The sequence below is a fragment of the Bubalus bubalis genome, chromosome 4, assembly GCF_019923935.1.
Source record: "Bubalus bubalis isolate 160015118507 breed Murrah chromosome 4, NDDB_SH_1, whole genome shotgun sequence".
In the NCBI taxonomy this organism is placed as follows: domain Eukaryota; kingdom Metazoa; phylum Chordata; class Mammalia; order Artiodactyla; family Bovidae; genus Bubalus; species Bubalus bubalis.
This window is the reverse complement of record NC_059160.1, coordinates 132,691,915-132,697,795: the sequence shown is the minus strand read 5'-3', so window position 1 is coordinate 132,697,795 and position 5,881 is coordinate 132,691,915. Positions and strand designations below refer to the sequence as shown.

The 5,881-nt window shown below is 48.6% G+C and overlaps 1 pseudogene; it reads left to right on the top strand.

Moving 5' to 3' along the window:
• Positions 1 to 2,093: 2,093 nt before the first annotated feature.
• Positions 2,094 to 3,334, top strand: LOC102408605 (annotated as a pseudogene).
• The last annotated feature ends 2,547 nt before the right edge of the window (positions 3,335 to 5,881 follow it).

The following is a 5,881-nucleotide window of genomic DNA, read 5'->3' as shown; positions in this document are numbered from 1 at the left end:
GAAACAGAGCTTGGTTTTCTGAGACTCATAATTAAATGAATTAAAATGTTTTCCTTCACGGTGACTTTGCCAGCTCCTGTCCACCTCTCCCTGGCCCTGTTCCCAGCAAGGGGATCGAGGCTGGGAGGACGCGGAATGACATGCTGTGTACTTCCAGAGCAATTAGCTTGTGCATCGTCATGTTGGGGAGAGATTTATGGCTGGCTCTCGGAGCATTCCAGCCCAGACCTCTGCAGCCCAGATTTGTCTGCTGGGTAAGTTCCTGGAAGCGGAGCCTCAATATTAATTCCAATTACAGTCGGATGAGAACCCATTCATAAGGACTGCCTTTGACAGGCTCCTCTCCTGCCGCTCTGGCCTGACCTTGAGCTGCCATCGCTGTCGCCAGCCTCAGAGAGAGAGGAAATTGCACTGTGCTCAGCCCCAGGCTTCCCAGCAAGCTGGGAAGGCAGGCCACGGTGTGCTGGGCTTGGAGGGGAAGAGCATGAGGAGGAAGAATATGAAGGACATGATGTCTCACCTTTAGTTGGGGGACCATCCTCAGTATTATCCCTAGAATCTTCTGGAAGAGTGGCAGTATGCAGAGGGGGAGGGTCTGAGTTTTCCCTGGGACCACCCTTTGACCTCTACTCCCAGAGCAGGAACCCAAGCCCTTGATGGACCCAGGTTTCGCTGCAACGGCGTCCTCCGAAGGCTCCTGGACGCTGGGGACAAAGCCTGACCATGAGTGTCTGCTTGCTGAGCTGTCCCTTGAGGGGTCCTGGGTAAGCAGGGCTGTCAGTGACTGACACATACTCATTATCACATCTGGAGACGGATGATCCTCATGATGCCAAGACCCCAAGGACTAAATACAAACCCAAGGAAGCAATTACCCGAGTATCGATTATGGATTAGGCTAACAACATTGCTAATTACATCAAAAGATGTGTAGCCACTGCACCAGCCTGTTAATGGCTTTCATGAGGTATTAAGGCTGCTAATTGGGAAAAACAGCAGGTTTATCACCAGTGTAATGACAGGGTCCCTGGAGAAACAAGATGGCCAAGGCGTGTAGCCTTCTTTTCCACGACCCCAGCTTTCCAAGGATTTCCCCCCTGTGATGGAGGCCTTGAGGACCATGTCCATCACCCAAGATCAGAGTGAGTGCCCTGGTCAGCCAGTGAGTGGTGAAGTGTGACACGGGCCCTCCCTTGCAAGCATGGTGGTTCACGAAGGCCAGGGACTGGGCCCCTTCCTCCAGGACAGGAAAGTGGGGGAAGCTTTGGGCCCCTCTACCAAAAGGATTATCTCATGCTTCTCTCTCTGCCAGGACCACTTCTCCCCTTTCCCATCCCCACCACCACCTACCACTTGCCTTACTTGCCTTACTTGCCTTACTGCTTAGGGTCACTCCTGGAAACCTCCCCCTGTTCCGCTGATTGGGTGAGTCCCTCTCCTGGCTCTCAGAGGGCCAGTCCCTCCTGGGATAGAAGGTTGAGTCCACCTTCCTCTATCCAGACCATCAGCTCAGTGACTAAACTGACCTGATTAGGTAAGAGTTACTGGACCAACCATATGTAGTTCTAGTTTTTTATGTGTTTAGCTTTTTTCACAATTTCTGAGCATTCTATATACTTTCAATATTACAGGGGTCCTATTTCACTTTTCACTTTCATGCACTGGAGAAGGAAATGGCAACCCACTCCAGTGTTCTTGCCTGGAGAATCCCAGGGACGGTGGAGCCTGGTGGGCTGCCGTCTTTGGGGTCGCACAGAGTCGGACACGACTGAAGCGACTTAGCAGCAGCAGCAGCAGCAGCAGCATTCTGAATAAGATATTTCCTCATTATATTTTCTTTTAAATTATTGCATTTTATTTACTCAAGAAGTACATAAATGTATTTTTCATTAAAAACCCAGACCTTATAGTCAGTTTCCCAAGGCAACAGAAATAAAAGCAAAAATGAACAAATGAGGCATAATCACATTTATAAGCTTTTACACAGCAAAGGTAACCATAAACAAAACAAAAACAACCTATGGACTGAAAGAAAATATTTGCAAACAATGCAGCTGATAAGGGCTTATTTCCAAAATATACAAACAGCTCAACAACAACCAAAAAATAAACCAAATAAACCAATCCAAAAGTGGGCAGAGCTGGGGAAGATGTAGCTGCCTCTTCCCTGGGCCACCCCTTTGCCTCCAGACTTCTCTGGGGCCAGCAGCCACCGGAGAAGGGGCCCGGGGTCGCCGGCTCAGCTGACTACCATGGGCTCTGTGTCAAATCGGCAGTTTGCAGGTGGCTGCACCAAAGCGCCGGAGAAGACGCCGGAGGCCGAGGCCCGCGCAGCGGAGGAGCCGCAGCTGGGGCACGGTGCTGGCATCTGTACGTGGTTCAACGTGCACATGGGGTTTGGCTTCCTGTCCATGACCGCTCGCGCAGGGGTCGCGCTCGACCCCCAGGTGGATGTCTTTGTGCACCAGAGTAAGCTGTACATGGGGGGCTTCCGGAGCCTGAAGGAGGGTGAGGCCGTGGAGTTCACCTATGAGAAGTCCGCCAAGGGCCTGGAATCTATCCGCGTCACCGGCCCTGGTTGGGTGTTCTGTATTGGGAGTGAAAGGCGGCCCAAAGGAAGAATATGCAGAAACACAGATCAAAGGGAGACAGGTGCTACAACTGTGGAGGTCTAGACCATCATGCCAAGGAATGCAAACTGCCACCCCAGCCCAAGAAGTGCCACTTCTGCCAGAGCATCAACCACGTGGTAGCCTCATGCCCACTGCAGGCCCAGCAAGCTCCCAGCCCCCAGGGAAAGCCAGCCTACTTTCCGGAGGAGGAAGAAGAGATCCATAGCTCTGCCATGCTCCCTAAGGCCCAGAATCGAGCCATAGTGGGTGGGGGCTATCCTTTTGTGATCAGAAAATTTTGAGGAGCAGGCATCAATCGGCAGAGTGGAGAAAGTGGGGAAAGGGTGGGTAGGGAGCAGCTGGCACTGCCATATATCTGAGGCTGGAGTCCACAACATCACCCCTTCTTCCCTCTTGGTTGGAGGAAGGGGTGAGGCAAAGAAACTCCCATCAGCCCTATCCAAATGCACATGAGGGCTTTGGGGGTTAACCCTCCCTGCATGCTTTATCTGAGTTTCCAACCCCAGAATCTCCAGCTTTTGAAAGTGGCCTGGGTAGGGAAGTTGTTTGATTCTTAAGAATGTGGAATAATATTTCCCATATCAGAGCGTAAAGATTAAGAAGAGAACAGATTGATGGACCCAACCCACAAGCCACCACATTCCGTGGGAGAAAACATCTCAGGGGGGTGGCAGGATTTTCCTCATTTTCTCTCCTCATAACCCCCTCTTGGGACAGAATGCTGAGAAATGTCTCAAGAAGTGGGTTGTGATGACAGGCAAAAGGGGTGATGGAGGGAACAGCTGCAGACCTGCCACTTCTAAGCTCATTCTCACCCCATCCTGGGCCAACACAATTTTATTTATTTGCTGCTTTTGCTGACTGTACCTTGGGTCCCGCTTTCTCCAGGATGTCAACTGCACTAGCTGTGTGCGAATGACGTATCTTGTGCATTTTAATTTTTTTCCCCCGTGATATAAATATTCTGGTTTTGCATTTTGTGTATTTTAATCTAAGGCCTTCATTCCTGCACTGTGTTCTCAGGTTCATGAGTAATCTCAGGGATAAGTAGGCAGCAGCTCCGGGTCTGCATGGCAGGAATGCTTTTTGTTGCTGCACCACCAGAGAGAACAGCTATTTGGAGGACTCTTGCCTGGAAAATCCCATGGACGGAGGAGCCTGGTGGGCTGCAGTCCATGGGGTCGCTAAGAGTCAGACACTACTGAGCGACTTCACTTTCACTTTTCACTTTCATGCATTGGAGAAGGAAATGGCAACCCACTCCAGTGTTCTTGCCTGGAGAATCCCAGGGACGGGGAATCCAGGGGGGCTGTTGTCTATGGGGTCGCACAGAGTCAGACACGACTGAAGCGACTTAGCAGCAGCAGCAGCAGCCTATTGAACTACCTTATTTTTGCCAATTAGAGGTGGCTCTTCTGCTATAGTGTCCTCTTGAAACCCCTCCATCTTCAGCGTTTCATGAGAGACTAGGTTTTAACTGGGTTGCCCTATGACTTGGGTCTCCTTCCTACTGAAAGATTGGAAATTGGTCTGAACAGGAAAACATGGTGCAGAGAGGTTAGGAGAGGCTGGGTCAGGTAAGAAGTGCAGGGAGGGGAAGCCAAGATTAGGCAAAGGTCATCTGTATGTGTGATAAAGGATTCCTGTTCCAGATCTATAATCCCAGGGCACAGGACTCGCTTTATATACCAGATCCTTCCTTCACCTGACTGGGCTAGGCCGACCCTGCACAACAGGGTGTAAGTGTGTGTTTTTATAAGAAATGGAAGTTGGTAAGGAGAGGTTTTTAAGAACAATGCCTCTGTACCCATCTTGAGCTGCCCAGGGATGGATATGTGAAGCAAGGACAAGATCTTTAACGATTCTGGGGTTTTCCTCCTTGGCTTCCAGAGGGACCATCAGCAATGGCTTCTTTGTGGTTCCCAGAGCCAGGGTCCTGCCCTGCTGAAGCAGTGATTAGTATCATGGCAGCTAAAGGAGCAAGTGGAGGGGGGGTTCGTTTACAAGCTGGGAGATCACTGCAGACCTCCCTCACTGTGTTGTCACGGGGCAAACGCAATAGAACGCACTGGGTGATGCGTGTCTGATCCCCACCTCCCCCAACTGCTGCCCCCTCTAGTTATTATATCTGTCTGGGCTTTGTAGGGCTTCACAAGTAGCTGATTTGGTGACTTCTAGGTGGCCTAGTTTGTGTAAATATAATGTGTTGGTCTTCTCCATATTCTTTTGGGGTTTTACTGTTTACAAACTTCTTTTTAGATTGAGAAAAATAGCCAAAGCATCTTTGACAAAATGTTCTGCTCCAGGCAAAGAGATCTGAAACATAAGCTTGGGGGCCCCACTTCTTGAAGTAGGATCATCTTGAACTGCACTTTCTTTTGTGTTCCCTTTCCTTTATTTCCTATTTCAAACAAGATCTGTCCTAAAAACTAGATTTCTACCCCCTCCTCTTTCTACCTTTGTGCCTCCCAAAATAGACCATATACCTATATGTTAAATTTGTGGGGTATCTGCAATTAAATGATTTGTGCAAAAATCCTGAAGAAGCTAAGATCTCTCCATCCCTTGTTCCCAATCTTGAGTCATGTCCATTCCTTGATTTGATTCATGCTAGGACTGCTATATTTGGATGGATTAAGACCAACTTTAATTTATAATCCAAGGGTAGAGAGGAGCAATAAAGAGGGCCTTCTATGTAGAAGATGGGCTGGGAGACCATGAAAGGAAAGATGAATGTATATCCAAGAAACTCAGGAATGACTATGCAGGTGCAAGAAACTTATGTCAAAGTAGCCACAAGATTGTTTAATAGCAGATGGGCGAATGTAACTCCATGTTTACTGCTAGAAACCAAAGCTTTGTATGAAACCTTGAATTTATAGGGAGGGAGGGTAGAAAAGCATGTACCCATCTGTTCTTTCCCTCATCCCTTCTCATTCCTGAACTGCAGGAGACATAGTCCCCTGGGCCTTGGCGACCCCATCTGGGCAGTGTTTATTTGATGGCTGATTTTGCTGTGCCAGGTACTTCCTTTCCCATTTGCTATCATTTTGTAACATATTTGCTGACCCTTTTCCCTTCCCTTTCTTTTCCTTGGGAATATACAATGAATAAAACCTTATTGGTACTGAAACTGCAAAACAAACAAACAAACAAAAAAAAGTGGGCAGAAGACCTAAATAAACATTTCTCCAAAAAAGACATACAGATGGCCAATAGGCATATGAAAAGATCCTCAACATCACTAA